At 38.7% G+C, this 18,487-nt stretch overlaps 1 long non-coding RNA gene across 1 annotated transcript in view; it reads left to right on the top strand.

Annotated features, from left to right (window-relative positions):
- LOC134383989 (uncharacterized) overlaps positions 1–18,233 on the top strand; it is a 60,833-nt gene extending 42,600 nt beyond the window's left edge. The window contains exons 2-4 of the long non-coding RNA XR_010024234.1: positions 12,272–12,529; positions 16,866–16,947; positions 18,140–18,233. This is a non-coding gene — a long non-coding RNA (uncharacterized LOC134383989). The remainder of the gene's footprint in view (positions 1–12,271; positions 12,530–16,865; positions 16,948–18,139) is intronic.
- Positions 18,234–18,487: the final 254 nt, after the last annotated feature.

The raw sequence follows: 18,487 nt of genomic DNA, 5'->3' as shown, positions 1-18,487 counted from the left end.
GAAGAAAATGTTTTGTGTGTTCTAGAGTCTGGTATGATGGTTCTCCGTGGTCCCCACCCAATCATACAACTGTAATAACTTGATGTTGGGAAAAGTTGCTTTTGAATGTTTACTCAGTTCACTTGTTTTTAAAGACTACAGCCTGATGTGGGTGATAGCGCAGGGTTGATACCAGAGGAGAGGGTCTAATGGCCGGCCTTAACCCACCCTGTCCTCTTATCAGGTTCTTGACTCTGCCACAGGAGAAAATTCAAGAGCAGAGTCACAGCAGAAAGTGAGGACAGGTTTAATGTAATGAATAAGAGATACAGACTGTCACGGAGAAAGTGTGGTCTAGCTCCAGAGACTGAGCAGGGCCCACACCAAGTATAACACAAAAGTAAGAGATACACATTCACAGACAACAGTGCAGGCTGGCTCTAGAGTGAACAGCAGCCTGCTAACGGCAAGTTTGATACAAAAAGAAAGAAATACACACTCCACAGGCAGGGTGCAGGCTGGCCCCAGAGAGAGTGAGCAACAGCCCTGACTCCTGCTGGGATTCCACTTTTATAGTTTCACTGTCTAATACATATTCATGTGATCTAATGAATATTCAACAGATGGGTGGTTCCTAATTATGTAACCTGGTCTTACACATTCTCAGTTGGTCTCCTTTCAGGGCACATCCATTGGTCAAATTCTATCATATGCACCAGACATATTCAAGAATATTTTGTGATCTTTAGCATCTCTAGTGGAAGGTCATTCAAAGGATAAATTCCACTTTACTGAGCATGCTCGGCTACTAGGGCTATATAAGCCCTTTCTATTGAGCATGCCCAGCCACTGGATTTGCATAATTCTGCCCTCTGAAGTCTCAGTTTCCCCATGTTGGTGCCAAAAATAGGTCCAACAAGCAATAGTAACTTTGGAGGAGGAGCCTGAGACCTTGGGGAGTGGCTTGAAACCCAGAGGCATGTCATGAAACCCAAACCCATGGAAACTGAGCATCTTCTAAGGCTCACCCCCACTGCTGCCACCTCACCGCAGGGAGGTGGGATCAAGGGGGGGCTTCCTTGGCCACCTTTCAAGAATGTGCAAGGCATACCATGTGAATATACTAAAAACATTGAATTGTGCCCTTTAGAAGGGTTTTATGGTATGTAAACTATACTTCAATTTTTTAAATGTTTAGAAAACCAATTGGCTATATTTGTGTGGGTCTATTTCCAGACTCTCTAATAGATTTCACTGATGTATGTGAAGGCATCAATACCATACTGTAATCATTGCTGTTGCTACACAATTAATCTTAAAATTGGGTAGTGTGAAATGTGGATCTTTACTCTTCCTTTTCAAAATCCTTTTAGCTATTCTAACTTTTCATTTCCATATAAATTTTAGAATTATCTTGTCTATGTATACAAAAATAAAGTCTTGCTGGAGAAAAAAAAAGAATATGCAAGGTGAATCCTTCTGAAAGAGGGAATGACTAATTCTACTTAAAACTTTTTTTATTATGGAAAAACTTTATTGTATACAAAAGTGGAGAGAATAGCATAATGAACCTCTGTGGGACCATCATCCAGCTTAACAATTATCATCGACTCATAGCTCATCTCATTTCCAGTATACCCTCCATCTCTCCCCCAACTAGATTATTTTGAAGCAAATTTCAAGGACTATATCATTTTTTCCATAAATATGTATAAATATTTAAAATATAAGAACTTGGATGATGGAGTCCGAGGCACCAAAGCTCTCCCACTCATCCTTCCTCATCCTCTGACTTGAGGGTTTTCTTGGCAAGAATATTTCATAGATGATGTGTATTTCCATCAGGAGGTGCATAATGTCTGGATTTATCTTTTCTAGTGTGATATCAGCAGCTATTGATGATCATTACATGGATCCATTAGGAAATGCAAATTGGTGATATTCAAATTATATCATTCCTTTACAATTTATTTAGCTGAATTCTCTATACAGAGAAACTCCTCCTTATCCACTATTTGGCTTAAATACATATTGTACAAGAAAGAGGCTAAATACTTGATTCTTTTCCTTTATTTACCAATATTCAAAATATTAAGGTGGTTTCTTAGGATCCTCCAAATATGACCAATGCAATTCTTTGACCAATAAAAATTTAAATGTATTAAAATAAATTCGTGGATTTTTAATACATTTGATAGTTTTGATACATGGCAGAGATTGTTTTTATTGATGTTCAAGTTGTTCTATCTTTGGCTAACGTGGTCCTCTTTAAGTTAGCTGCTGAGTCTTTTGGACTCGACCCTAGTGGTCTTTGATATTTTCCTTGCTTTCTAGTATGACAACACAATCCAGGCTTATCTTGTAATTTTCTGACCCAGATTTCGAATCAGCTGTTTCTCCAAGGAACCCTGGTTTCTTTTGGTGGGAAATAGGATTTAGAGATGACAATCTGAGTGCTGGGTTTACACATTCTATGAGCTTGGTCATTTGTGTCTAGGTCCTTTCGGTGGACAGAGCTGGGAAATAATTTTTTGTGTGTGTAAGATAAATTGTATTGCGGGTTCATACTGATACTTCCACTTTAAATTCAGGACTTTTGGATTTTACTTAACCTCATCAGTCTTACACCTGTATTTTCTTTCTCCATTGTTAATTCTTTCTCTCACACTGATCACTACTATTTTTAAAGATGTTCAGAGAAAGAGATTTCAGAATCTTCTGTGAGCAGAACAGAAGATTGCTGTTCTCTCTACACGAATCATTGATTTGCACAGGGGTAGGTACAACTCAGAATTTTTTCAAATTGAAATTAAAACGATTGAGTTTGGGAGCATCCTCTAGATTTTCTTTCAGGGAAGGTAAATTTGCAGGAACTTTTAGCCCTTTGCCTTCAGATTCTCCCAAAGGATTGGTTGGAAAACCAGCCTCATTCTCCCAACAAGTTGGGTCAGTCTCAGAGGGACCAACTGGCTTCCAGAGAAGCAAGAGGGAGTGACCAGAGTTGGTGCTTGAAGGAATTTTAAGATTTAACCAGAGGTCACCAACCTCCTCACCTTAGGAGCCATTAGTGGAGTTACGAGGTTCTGAAACCATTTTTGGATGTTGAAAGTTACACATCTGAGGTTTGAGAAGGAACACAGACACTAGGACCCTGTATGGGACACCAGTTTAGGAGAACACAGAAGAATTAAGGGGAAGGATACTCAGTTCTTACAAGCACAAAACAACTAAGGTTGCTGTTTCTCACAGGCCTTATTGCATTGTTGACTTGTGAGAAGTAGACATCTGTTTTATGCAAACGTATCCAGTGCCACTCCATCGTGGGGGAGAACCTACAAAAGAAAAATTTCTCAAGGTCTTATCTTAACTGTAATAGCTTCTAATGAGGTGGCTAGTGGATCTCCCACTGCAGAATCACAAAATTACAGAATGGCAAAGATGGAAAGTCCCTCAGTCATCTGGTCAAGATTTTCCCAACATCCCTGAAGATAAGGACCTAAAGCCCTTGTTAAAAACAAACAATATATAAAAAACTAAATAAAACCAGGTTCCAGGGCCCCAACTCGCATCCATCTGATCAGAATTTTCATGGAGTGTTTAGTAATCTGAATATTTAAATTTTACCCCAGGGATTCTAATCTTTGGAGAAGTTTTGGAAACACTGTAATCCAACATTCTCATTTTTCAGATATGACATTAAAGTGCATGTAGGGGAAGTGATTTGTCAAAGTCACCCAGCTGGGGAACAGTTAATATTCCTGGATGACACGTGCCCTACAGTTACTACCCATTAACTCACCCACACATGGATGGCCATGTATTTCTTTATCGTGTTGGGTATGTAGTTGCCAAATGAATTCATAGACAAAAAAGATTGTATAAGTAAGTATTTATGGATCTCTCATGGCCAATTCCGTGGTAGAGAACTTTTGAACGCACTGTACTTTTGTTTAGCTTTCTAATCTCAGAAAGGTCTTTATCACAGCAAAATGTGTTGCCACATTTTGTAAATGTAAGACTTACATTTCAAATGTAAGACTTTGAAATGCAAACACACATTCTTGCACAAAGAACCCCTGTGAGCCAGAGGCCCTTGTTTAAAGAAAAACCAACATCTAAAATAGAAAGCAAGGTGAAAGCACAATACGAGAATTATGTTTCCCTTACCTTGGACACTGGCCAGGGTTTATTCACTTATGTATGCTCATTACATTAGATCAGTGTGTCATGAGGAACTCTATTCTGGAGTTATTAATAGACTTGCTCTCAATAAAGATTTTCCCTGCTCAAAGTTTGGAAAATTCTGCATTAAGCATTTCATAAAGCACATTCGCCCACTGCTGTTAGGCCCAATGGCAGAGTAAGAAGTAGAACTTCTAGACCATGGCACAGCCAGGCATCCCTTCTGTGGGAGGAGGCTGACGCTGACTGCTGGTGGCTGCTCCCCAGTCTGGGGAGGGCAGAAAACCCACAGCTCTGCCGCTAGCCTGGCCAGTGCCTCAGGTATGGACTGCGTTGATCAAACTTTAGGCACACCCCATAAAAACAAGGGAGGCATCAAGGAACTCTGTTTTCTCACTTGTAACCTTATTTGTAATTACTAGTTTTCTGTGGGTTGTGCCAAGATGTTCTGCTACTAAAATCTAGTACTTCTGTATTTTCCCCAATTTTCAGGAAAATACTCAAAGTCGATGAATAGAATTTAAAATCTTTTAAATTTTAATTTCTACTATAATTTTTTCTTTAGTCTTTGGACCTGCTATTTCTTGTCGGTATACAGTCTAAAGCAGTGTATAATTTTACAGATTAATAGTGTTATTCTCTGCAGCTGAACAGATCACAGCAGTTCATGGTCATGCGAAGAGCCCTGTGATCCACTGAAGCTTAACACCAGCCAGGGCCCAGGGGCTGAATACTCTGCTACCTGCCTTTATTGAGGGCTGACACTAAAAATGGTTACTTAGATTGTGGTCATACAGCTCCTGCACCAACTCTCATGAAGGCATTGTTCAACAGGTCACCCAATATCCCTCCTGTGAGAAACGTCCCCGTCAATTTAGCTGAGAGTTTGGTGTCAGGAACAAGCATGTCTTCTGAAGAACTCAAAAGTGCCTGGCATATGTAGATGGCTCCTTGGTTTTATTGATGAATAAATGGGTAGAAGTATGCCAGGCTCAGTGTGAGGGAATGGAAAGCAGGGCCGCTTTTTTAAAACCAGGTACCATATGACACGTTATGTTTTCCATTTTGCCTTGGTTGCTGGGATACTTAGCTCTATATTAATGGTTGATGCAATAACTATTTTAGCCCAGGTTCCAATCTCAACTATTGGACCCTTTCCTAGAGGCTTTATTTATTTTTTGCATTCTATTGTACCTGCATTTTCATTAGCAATATCTTCAACTATTGTAAGAGGTAGAATGGAGTAATGCAAGATTTCTGGAGTCAGACACGTGGTGGTTTAAGTTGGGGTCATGGCTGACCCTGGGGCAAGTCACTCATCCGCTCTGTCTTGATAAATGGGGAATGTTGAGAGCCTTATAAAAGGCAATGCTTAGAATGTGCTTTGCAAAGTGCCTGGGACATAGTAAGCATCTAATAAGTGTTAATTCTACATAACCACAAGAAAAATTAGGCAGTACAAACCAAATTGTAAATACCTTAAATAAATACTTTTTATGCGTATTCTGATAAAACCATTTTATCATTTTAGTCTAATATCCCAGAATTGTTCCTATTAATAAAAGTGAATATTGGAGTAATGCTCACTAGGCACGTTTTTGACTGCTTTGCGTTAACTTACGCACACATATGTCCCTGATGTTCACTGATGGAAATGTAATCCTTACAACAACCCTCTGAAGTGAGGCTATCATTTTCTCTATTTTACAGGTGAGACAACTGAGGCAAAGAGAGATCAGGTAACTTGCCCACGGTCAAAAAGATGCTGAGTGGTGGAGTTGGATTCACCCTCAAGCAATCCAACTGCAGAGAGTGTTAACCATGACACTCTCAGTGCCAGGGTCTGTGACAAGGGCATCACCTACAGCATCTCATCTGATCCTTCCAACAACGATGTGAGGTAGCCCCATTTTACTGAGGCAGCCATGGGAGGCTAGCTTACTCACCCAAGGTCACACAGCTACTAAGTGGCTAAGCAGAGCCTCAAGCCTAGTTCTGTTTAACTCCCAGAGCCCTCAGTTGCCATTCCAAACTCTCACTATGCTGATTACCCATCTGACCCTCTGCTTTGCTTTTTTCAGATTGTGGCAAAATATACATGTGTTAGTCCATTTCTGTTGCTTATAACAAAATACACAGAACTGGGTATTTTATAAAGAAAACAAAATTTAGGGCCGGCCCTGTGGCGCACTCGGGAGAGTGCAGCACTTGGTAGCGTGGAGGCACTCCTGCCGCGGGTTCAGATCCTATATAGGGATGGCCCGTGCGCTCACTGGCTGAGTGCGGTGCGGGCGACACCAAGCCACGGGTTGCGATCCCCTTACCGGTCACTAAAAAAAAAAAAAAAAATACCAAAAAAAAAAAAAGAAAAAGAAAACAAAATTTATAGCTTACAGTTCCTGAGGTTGGGAAGTCCAAAGTCCAGGAAACACATCTGGTGAAAGCCTTGGTGGTGGTGACAGTGACAGCAGAGTATCACATTGTGCAAAATGGTGGAGCAAATAAAGACTAACCTCCTCATGCACTATCCTTTTAAAGCCCTCAGAACACACCCATGACCACCAGTTTTAGTCCTTTCACTGTGTCATGGTCCTACAATCTAATCACCTCTTTAAGACTCCACCTTTCAATTACCATAGTAGGATTTCCCACCCTCAACAGTTACAGTGGGGATTAAGCCTCAATGAGGTTGAGGGGGCATCCAGTCTACAACAGTACGTAACATAAAATTTACCTTTTAAGCCTTTGTGTTTGTTTGGCAACTGGCTGGTGTGGGGATCTGAACGCTTGACTCTGGTGTTATAACACTGCAGTCTTATCAGCTGAGCTGACCAGCCAGCCACACTTAATCATTTTCAAGGGTACAATTCTGTGGCATTAGGTATATTCACCCTGTGGTACAACTATCCATCTCCAGAACTATTTTATAATCCCAAACTGAAATTCTGTACCCATTAAAGACTAACTCCCCGTTCTGTCCTCACCCCACCCCTGGCACCCACCCTTCTAATTTCTCTCTCTGTGAATTTGCCCACTTTAGGTATCTTGTATAAGTGGAATCATGCAATATTTGTCCTTTCTGTGTCTGGCTTCTTTAATTCAGCCTGATGTTTTTAAGGTTTATCCATATAGTAACATGTATCAGAATTTCATTCATTTCTAATCTGCTTTACTTTTATACCTACTATTAATTAGAAAACTCAGGCAAAGGAGTATCCCTTACCATCCTGAAGATGCTGTTTAAAAAATAAAATCCCAAACCATTGGCTCTACTGTAAAAATCAAATACAGAATCATCTGCAAATTAAAAGTATGGTTAAGATTTATACATTATTCCCTTTCTGACCATGAACGCTACATCTTTTGGAAACTATTAGTATAATTCATAGTTGAAGACCAGAAGATCTTGTGTGAAAGAGACCAAAATAATGAATGAAGCCACAAAAACCCTTATACATATTCATCTTGACTAAATTAAACCAATAAAGACACTACACTAAATAGACTAGCCATGGCATTTTCCCCTCCTCATTTACTAACAACCCAGATGCCTGTGTCTCACAACCCCAGTTGCAGGAAAAACAAGGCAGCTGCAACAGGACTTGGAATGAGTTGCACTTTAGGTTCACTCAGTGTGAAATTTTTGGCAGTGTGGGATAATATATAAACATATCTGTAAGGCCTAGAATTTCTCTTAAGGGCTCACTTGCACTGATAAGGGAGTTGCTATATCATAGTCTTGGGATCCACACGCATGAGCTGGTGAGTGAAGCAATTGCCAACATTGATCTGTCTCCTGGAGGTGAAAGTAGTTGCAAGACAGAGCACTGAAAAAGGTCCATCCCACTCTGGGATTACTTTTCAGATGCAAGATGCTGTGAAATGAATCCAACTGATCCTAAGTGCTCAGGACTTATTATGTTGTTAGCATTCACAGACCACAAAACAATAAATCGGCTTCTTTTAAGTACAGGCCACTCAAAATTTTCCCCAAACAACCTCAGTGTTTTGAGCTACTAATCAAAGAAATGAATGATTAATGCCTTAATGAAGCAGCTCAGTTGCTGAGCAAGCCAGGCATTTCAATGTGTCATTACTGTTGCCATTTGGGTTCTTCAGGAAACAAACTCTGAGAAAGGGTGTAGTGTGTGGGTGTGTATTGAGACCACCCATGGGAGCAATACCTGAGGAAGGAAGGAAATAGGAATGGATAGAAGGAAATGTCAAGTTGTGTCCCCGGCCCAATAGCTTCAACTGACCTGCATAGCAAACTCCAGAGCTGAGCTGGCCTGTCAAGAGTTGTCCTGCATTGGGTCACAACGGCCAGACCACCCCATATCAGATGTGAGCTGCCCCTGGCAGGGCACATTCTTGCAGGAGGCATCTGTCCACAACTGAGGCAATCCCTGAAGGGGTCAAGAGCTGTCTGCTGAGAGCACTTCCACCAACTGGGGCAACAGGCCCTTCTTGGAAGTGGATCTGGGTGGCACATCTTCATGTCAACCAGAATTACATATGGGACAATTTTCACTCTCTTAAAAAATTATTGTTAATCTTCTCTAAGGGGAGCATCTGAACCAGAATACATAATATCTGTTATCATCAACCTCCTTCAGCTTTCCAAGATCTAGGAGCTGAGAATCCATTTGGGAATCTCTCAACTTTCTTGGCTGGGTTAGTAGGGAAAGTTAGTGACATTTTAACTGAAATGAGGGTAAATCATGCTCCATGAACAGAGAAAAGGAGAGAATAGTTGTTATAATTTGTGAAGAATGATTTGAATATATTACTTAATAATATCGATAAATTTTACTTTTATTTTTCAAAACTGGGAGAAAATCAAACAACATATATTTGTGGGTGATAGACATATGGGTGAGAAATGGGGCCAACTTAGTGTTTAAGAGTGTAGATGTTTTTAAGTCTTAAAAAAATGCTTTTGTATGGAGATTTTCAAACATGTATAAAAGTAGGAAGAATAATATAACAAATTCACAAATTCCCATGTAGCAATCATTCTGATTCAATAATTATCGATATAAGATCAATCTTGTCTCATTTGTATTCCAAGCTACTCTTCTCCTCCACTGAATTATTTTGGAGTAAATTCCAGACATCATAATATTTCATCTATAAATATTTCAGTATATGTGTCTAAAATACAAAGAATAAAAAAATGCACAATAACATTAACATATCTAAAAATCGAACAACCTCCTAATTTTTATCAGCTGTCTGTTCAATAATTGCAGTAAGTTCCCCATAGACCTAAGATTTTTTGGCAGTTTGTTAGAATCAGAACCCAAATAAGATCAATACATTAGAATTTATTAGGTTTCTTAAGTTTCCTTTAACTTATGGGCTCTCCTTTTTGTCTCTTCTTTTATTCCTTGCAATTTATTTATCAAAGAAAGTAGGTTGTTTTTTCTATAGAATGTCCCACAGTCTGGAGCCTGCTGATTGTGTCCCCAACGTGTAGTTTCTGTATATGATAGTTAGATAAAGATGCCTGATGGGAAGCAAGTTTGCTTTTCTATTTTTATTTTTTGGAAAGACTATAAATGGGCTGTTTACTTTCATTGTGAGGTTGGTAGTATGAGTAGACTTCAAAAGTTTATGAGAAAAATGGTATTAAAATAGAAAAATAAAAATATAAACTTTATTTCTCACCATAAGCTCCCTCAAGCTGAAGATACTTTTGTAAGCCATGATACCAGTCATTTAGTCCATCCCTGAAGAACTGAGGGTCCTGAGAATTTAACCATGTCAATGCAGACTTTATAAATTATTAACTGAAGTCTCTTTAGAGACTTTAAGATTAGGAAAAAAAAGAAGCCAGAAGGAGCCAAATCAGGACTTTAAGGAGGATGCCCAAGTCTTCCCTAAGACTTCTTGCAAAATTGCCCTTGTTTGATGAGAGGAATAAGCAGGAGCATTGTCACGGTAGAAAAAGACTCTCTGGTGAAGATATCCCAGGCGTTTTTCTGCTAAAGCTTTGGCTAACCTTCTCATAACACTCATAAGAAGCTGATGTTGTTGTTCTCTGGCCCTCCAGGAAGTCAACCAGCAAAAGGCCTTCAGCATCCTGAAAAACTATCGCCATGACCTTTGGTCTTGACCGGTTCACTTTTGCTTTGACTGGACCCCTTCCGACTCTTGGTAGCCATCACTTTGATTGTGCTTTGTCTTCAGGATTGTACTAGCAAAGCTACGTTTCATGTCCTGTTACAGTTCTTCAAAGAAATGCTCGGGATCTTGATCCTACTTGTCTAAAATTGCCATTGAAAGCTCTGCTTTTGTTTGCAGCTGATCTGGGTGCAACGGTTTGGCACGCATTGAGCAGAAAGTTTGCTCAACTTTCATTTTTCAGTCAGAGTTGGGTAAGTAAGGTATGTCTATGGTGTTGGCTATTGCTTCTGCTGTGAATCATTGGTCGTTTTCAATTAGGGCATGAACAAGATTAATTTTTTCCTGAAAATTGATGTGTGTTGTGGATGGTCTGCTGCTGCAGGTTTCATCTTCAATGTCATCTCATCCCTTCTTAAAACGAGGTGTACGTTTGTAAACTGCTGATTTCTTAGGGGCATTGTTCCCATAAAGTTTTTGTAAAGCATCAATGATTGCACCATTCTTCGACCCCAGCTTCACCATCAATTTGATGTTTGTTCCTGCTTCAATTTTAGCACAATTCATGTTGCTCTGATAGGGGCTCTTTGGTTAAGAGTTAATCAGTTATCAGTCTGATAACTGATATCTGTCTTACTGCCTCAAACTAGATCCTGTTCAGACATGTTATAGCAAATTAGCACGAGTTTCTTTTGGTGTAAAAATGTTTGCAATCCTTGCATAGGTTTTTCATAATATGCATTTTTTTATGAACTTTTTGAAGATCCCTCATATCTAGCTGTCTCCTTTTTGTAATCTTAATATCTATTGGTAATCATTGCCTACGTATAGTAATTCATAGGGGTTGCAAAGTAGTTATCTTCTGCTTCTCCTTCCTTGTTATGTGAACTGAAAAACTTTTATGTAGAGAAGCTTCTCATCAACACTTTGTAAGATATATATATATACACACACACACATAGGTGGTGTATTAGCCTGTTTCTGTTGCTTATAACAAAATACCTGGAACTGGGCACTTTGGAAGAAAATGAGATTTATTGCTTATAGTTTCAGAGGCTGAGAAATTTAAAGTCCAGGGAACACATCTGGTGAGGGTCTTCTTTGGTGGTGGCTTTACAGAAATGCAGGGATCTCACATGGCAGAAAATGGCAGAGCAGAAAGAGAGAGCTCCTCATCCGCTCTCCTTTTAAAGCCCTCAGAACCATGCTCCCGACCATCATTAAGCCATCAACTTATAATTACCATAATAGTATTTCCCACTCTCAACAGTTGTGGGGATTAAGTTTTGGGGAGACATTCAATCCCAGGCAGGTGACTTTAGAATAGTCTTTCTCTATGTGATTATGCCTTCACCTGTACACAGATTTAAGTGCATCATTTGGTTTTATGTTCTTCAAATTTATCAAGATGGGGAGACGTGTGTAGAGTATGCTGTCATTTCTCTAAGAAAGGTACTTGCGTATATATAGAAAAAATTGGAAGGATAAACCATTAAAAAAAAAGATTACTTATGAGGGCAGGATTAGTGTGGAGAGGAAAAGGATAGAAACTATATTTTTATTGATTTGACTTTAGAACCATATTCACATTTTATGTAATTAATAAAACATCTAATTAAATAAAAAGCAATCCCTAAAACTAAAAAGAGCATAACTTGTGAAGACTGCTTCTACCTCTTCAGAACTGAGAGGCCCTTAGCAGGTTACATAACCCCAATAAGCCTCAACTGGTCATCTCTAAAATTGTGATATACAGTGACTCCCTCATTGAGTCACTGTAATTGACACATAGTTAACACATACTTAACCCAGTGCCTGGCATGAAACAAGTGTCCAAAATATATTAGCTATTATTTGTAACCCTAGAACTTGGAACAGAATAATTTGAAAGCAAGTATCCATTTTATAGAAAGATTCTCCCTGAGATCTTACTAAATACTGAAATCCCTCAAGATATTTAAATATTTTACTTACGAAAATTTAGTTTTTCAGAAATGGGTCTCCTACTGCTTGAGAAGGGGCGTGGTGGTCTCTCCAGCCCAGCACAGAGAAGAGAGGCAACGGAGCTTCCTGCCTCCCTGCGTGGAACCCTGCGTGGAAAGAAGCTTCTCGAACTCCACACATGGCAGACAAGGACTTTCCTCCTCTCTCACCAAGGGCCTTGGCCCAGCCAAGTCTCACTTCCCCCACCAAAGAAAGCCAATCTTTCTTCTAACATGTGTCTTCTCCATTACTCACAGATGTAAGTGTTGCCTCTTCCTGTCATGAGTCTGTGCGGAGGGGGGTGATGCAATGTGTGGTTGGCAGGAATATTCCTGAGAGCCTTTCCTATACCAGGGTGTCTAAACTATACTATAGTTTATATAACTAAACTATAGACCAAAGTGAATTTGAGCCACATAAAAATGTCCCACTACACCCAACTCATGCTCCCTTTACCTGGATCCTGAAATTGCTCCCAGACATCCCCAAACCATGGACACCAGGGTAAAGTGGAATGTAGTGGAAGTTGCAGTGGAAAGAGACAATAGCTCTAAGCAATCACAGTTAAAATATTGCATGTTTGCAAACTTCTAGAAAACATGTGGCCATGTAAACACAGTGTTAGGGACCTTCCCTTGGCCCTGCAAGGGCTTCTACAAGTGAGGGACCTTGTAGTTTAAGCTCTGTTGGCTTCATGCTAAATCTGCCTCTGCTTATCAGTAAAGCTCTGTTTTCAGAAGGATTTTCTGGGAAATCCTTTTATAGAACAGAGCCTCATTTCTCAAGTTATTAGCCTGTGGGTTGAGGTATTTCCATATCCAGTATTCTAAAAATGGAGAGACACCTGCATTTACGAGCTATAAACTATGCATGACCGCTGATGGGGCCCAGGGGGGTGACAGCACCAGCTGTTTCCGGAATAGCTTTGAGGCTGCACAGCCATGACACGGCAGGCCCTAGGGGGTCTGAGCGGGGAGGCAGCACTCTAGGGACACAGGGTGAGGGGCCACTAGTGACCACAGCAGTTAACAAGATCAATGATGGCAAGAGGGAAGATTTCTAAACAACCTCCCTGCCCAGCCCCCACACCACACATCCCCAGCACCACCCCAGCCCCTCACCCCCACCAGAGAGTTTGATTGACACTGGGCGGGTTGAGCTGGAGAATTTAGGATGTGTTTCCATTATATCCTTACTGATATTCCCTCTGTTATCATGCCTCGGGTCCCAGCCAGGAGAAGCACCTGGTATAACTCTATTTATTACTAGATCCTTAATATCCCCTGAGACTATTAGGACTCGTTCCAAAAACTGCATGAATGAAGAGTTTTATTGCAAACTACTCATCTCTGACCTAGGCCCTGGTTTCTGTTTTGCATTTTTATAAATGGCTAAAAGTTTAGATTACGTTGGATCAGTTAAAATCATAGTATTCTTAATTTCACTGAATGTTGAAAGTAGTTGCTTTGAAAAGAAATGATTTCAGAGAACCAGGAAATGACTAATGAATGAATTGGAAATTATTGTTAGAATTAATGAAGCTTTCAGAACTGCCCTTATGAGCTCTGTAACAAACTCTTTTTTGTTCCAATTTTTAAAAAGTCACCTCAGGATATGGCCCAAAGTTCCTTAGATGCATATCTCTGTAATGAACAGGAGGTTTAAAAATGTGCCCTGCTTCTGCAGCAAACTTTACTGCTTTTTAAGATGGAAAGTTTTTTAGCTTACATAAAAGCAGCCACCCCCATTTTACTCTTTTATTTTTATCCCTTCGACAGAAACCCACCATGTGAGAATGAAATCAGTTGGGTGGACTCTGAATTGCTTCCTCTGGGTGCAGTTCTATTGTAGTACAGAAAGGACATTCAGAAAGAAAAAGTGAAATTGTGTCTTTATTTTCATAAGGAAGGAACAGAATACAGTGTCTGCCCATAACTAAGACTTCTTCAAGTAGATGTGTTGCTGTAAGAATGAATCCTGTAATAGTTACACTCATGTCATTATTTGTTCCTTAGTTGTTTTCCCACTAGACTGTAAATTTCATGTGGGCAAGGCTAAATTTTTTCTAGCTCACTTTTATGCCCCTAAACTCTACCATATACTAGTAGATGCCAAAAATATATGCTGAGTAAACGCGATCAAGGTCCCAAGAGTGATAAAAAACATAGCTAAAGCTCACATTCTAAAAATTGATGTTTTGGTAGGAAAGAAAATGCACTATTTTTTAATAACTTTTCATTTTAAAATGATTTCAAACTTACAAAAAAAGTTAAAAAAAAATTATACCAAGACTTCTGAATACCTTTCATTTGAATTCCCCAAATTTTAACATTTGCCACACTTGCTTCTGTATGAGGAAAGTTCACAGAAAATGTGTACTTGAAAAAACTATGCATGGATTACAAAAAAAAAAAAAAAAAAAAAAAAAATTTTTTTTCTAAAGATGACCAGTAAGGGGATCTTAACCCTTGACTTGGTGTTGTCAGCACCACGCTCTCCAAGTGAGCTAATCGGTCATCCCTATATAGGGATCTGAACCCGTAGCCTTGGTGTTATCAGCACCACACTCTCCCAAGTGAGCCACAGGCTGGCCCCTACAAACATTTTTTTGCACCAAGATAAACTCAACTAATATTATAACATGTCTGAACATGATCTAGCTCAAGGCACTGTGAAGGTTAAGACACCAATTTGATAAGAACCCCTATCAGAGCAACATGAATTGTGCTAAAATTGAAGCAGGAACAAACATCAAATTGATGGTGAAGCTGGGGTCGAAGAATGGTGCAATCATTGATGCTTTACAAAAACTTTATGGGAACAATGCCCCTAAGAAATCAGCAGTTTACAAACATATGCCTCATTTTAAAAAGGGATGAGATGGTTGATACAACAAGCAAACAGAAAGGACATTGTTGGGGGGGAGGGGGGGAGGGAGAAGGGAGGGAGGTTTTGGTGATGGGGAGCATTAATCAGCTACAATGTATATCGACAAAATAAAATTAAAAAAAAAAAATAAAATAAAATAAAAATAAAAAAAAAAAAAATAAGTACTTAAAAAAAAAAAAAAAAAAAAAAAAAAAAACATGGTTCTAGAGGGTCTAGCCAGTGCAGTAAAGCAAGAAAAATAAATGAGACATACAGATTGAAAAAAAAAAAAAAAAAAAAAAAAAAAGGGATGAGATGACATTGAAGATGAAACCTGCAGCAGCAGACCATCCACAACACACATTCAATTTTCAGGAAAAAATTAATCTTGTTCATGCCCTAATTGAAGACGACCAATGATTCACAGCAGAAGCAATAGCCAACACCATAGACATACCTTACTTACCCAACTCTGACTGAAAAATGAAAGTTGAGCAAACTTTCTGCTCAATGCGTGCCAAACCAGTGCACCCAGATCAGCTGCAAACAAAAGCAGAGCTTTCAATGGCAATTTTAAACAAGTAGGATCAAGATCCTGAGCATTTCTTTGAAGAACTGTAACAGGACATGAAACGTAGCTTTGCTAGTACAATCCTGAAGACAAAGCACAATCAAAGTGATGGCTACCAAGAGTCGGAAGGGGTCCAGTCAAAGCAAAAGTGAACCGGTCAAGACCAAAGGTCATGGCGATAGTTTTTCAGGATGCTGAAGGCCTTTTGCTGGTTGACTTCCTGGAGGGCCAGAGAACAACAACATCAGCTTCTTATGAGTGTTATGAGAAGGTTAGCCAAAGCTTTAGCAGAAAAACGCCTGGGATATCTTCACCAGAGAGTCTTTTTCTACTGTGACAATGCTCCTGCTTATTCCTCTCATCAAACAAGGGCAATTTTGCAAGAAGTCTTAGGGAAGACTTGGGCATCCTCCTTAAAGTCCTGATTTGGCTCCTTCTGACTTCTTTTTGTTTCCTAATCTTAAAGTCTGTAAAGGGCACCCATTTTTCTTCAGGTAATAATGTTAAAGAGACTGCATTGACATGGTTAAATTCTCAGAAACCTCAATTCTTCAGGGATAGACTAAATGGCTGGTATCATGGCTTACAAAAATGTCTTAAACTTAATGGAACTTATGTTGAGAAATAGTTTATACTTTTTATTTTTATTCTTTAATTCTACTTTCTGTGAACTTTTTGAAGTGCTCTTGTGTATATATTTGAGGATAAATTGTAGACATTACAGACATCATGCCTTTTTACCACTAAATGCTTCAGTGCATAATTTCTAAGAACAATGACATTCTTTTCCAACCATATAATCATCACAATCAGGAGATTAGCAATGAGACAATATTATTATCTAATCTATAGACATTCTTTAACATTTGCAAGTTATCTTAATAATATTCTATATAGTAATAGAAAAAGTATTTTTTAGGATCCAATCCAGGATTACACATTGCATTTAATTATCATGTATTTTTAACCTCCTTCAGTCTGGGAGAGTTCCTCAGTTTTTCTTGACCTTCATGACCTTGACATTTTTGAAGAGTATAAGCCAATTATTTTGTAGGATGTCCCTCAATTCAGGTTTATCTGATGCTACCTCACAGTTTAGTTCAGATTTTGCACCTTTGGCGGGATCACCAGGGAAGTGATGTTGTGTCTTTTGCAGTGCTCCACGTCAGGAGGCACATATGTCAGTCTATTCCATTTCTGGGGGTGCTATCCTGGATTACTGAAATGAGCTGGTGTCTGTAAGTCTTCTCCGTTGAACAGTTACTGTCTTCCCCTTTGTATTAGTAAGTATTTTATGAAGAGATACTTTGAGACCATGTGAATATCCTGTTCCTTATCAAAATTTTAGCACCCACTGATAATTCTTGCTTGAATTCTTACTATGATACTTGCCAAATAGTGATTGTCTAATTCCATTATTCATTTTACATGTGTTAGTTGGCATTCCATTGTAAGGAAACTGTTTTCTTTCTCTTCTATTTATGTATTGATGTATTTATTTATATTACCATGAACTTGAATTATTTTAGTCATTGGGATTATGATCTGTTAACATCATTATTTATTTTGATATGCATATTCTTCCAGATTAAGCTGGCTCCCATGTGTTTTTTTGACGAGTCCCCATTATTTTTTTAGCATTATCTTTCTCAAAAATAATAAGAAATAAGGTGATTCAGACTCGAACTGAACCTACTCTGCCCAGTTCTGAAATCAACTATTCTCTCTGGAGTCCTAATTCCTTTTAGTGGAGAATCATCCCAAATTTATTTTTAAAACAAAACAAAAACAAAACAGAGAATACATAACTATCCAATGAGTATAATAAATACTTAAAATGTGCTCTAACCTATACCATTGCCAGTGAAATAAGAGAGACACAAAGTTCTATTTATTAAGATAGTCTAGTATGGGTTTTATATATGGGGATATATAAATGAAACAGAATAGAGCTGCTATAAATACATATATCAGAGCTCAGAATATGATAGAGGAGGCATTACATTACTATTCAATTAATGTTCTTGATTTTTTAAAAATATTACAAGTAATTAACTTAGTTGCCTACCTTTCACAATTCAAAAAAGTAAGCTGTTGATACATTAAAGTCTTAATTATAAAAACAAAACTTTAGAATTATTAGAAGAAAATTTAGAAAATATATTTAGAATATAGAGGTAGTACAGGATTTCTGCTGTTGTTTGAATGTGTACGTCCCTCCAAAATTCATATGTTAGAACATAAACCGCAAAGTGATGGTGTTAAAAGGTGGGGCCTTTGGAGAAGTGATTAAGTCAGGAGGGCTCAGCCCTCATAATTGGATTAGTGCTCTTGTAAAAGAGGTTGAAAGGAGTACCCTAGTGCCTTTTCCCTTCCATCTCTTCTGCCATGTGAGGACACGGTGTTTGTGCCTTTTGCTCCTTCCAACAGGTAAGGACACATAGAAGGCACCATCCATGAGGAACAGCCCTCACCAGATACCAAACCTGCCAGTGTCTTGATCTTGAACTTCCCAACCTCCAGTACTGTGAGAAATAAATTTCTGTTCTTTATAAATTACCCAGTCTAAGGTGGTTTTTTTTATAGCAGCATGAATGGACTAAGACAGAGATGTTTTCTGTTTGTTTTGTTTTTGAGAGTGGCTATACCTTTATATATATACATATATATATATATTTTTTTATTATTATTACTATTATTATTATTACTTTATCCGTCATTGCTTCATTTGAAGCAGGGGAGGGTTTAAGGAATGAAATCACAGCACTGTCATCAGTG

This window comes from Cynocephalus volans, chromosome 8 (genome assembly GCF_027409185.1).
Source record: "Cynocephalus volans isolate mCynVol1 chromosome 8, mCynVol1.pri, whole genome shotgun sequence".
Classification (NCBI taxonomy): Eukaryota; Metazoa; Chordata; class Mammalia; order Dermoptera; family Cynocephalidae; genus Cynocephalus; species Cynocephalus volans.
This window is presented reverse-complemented; position numbering and strand designations above follow the sequence as displayed.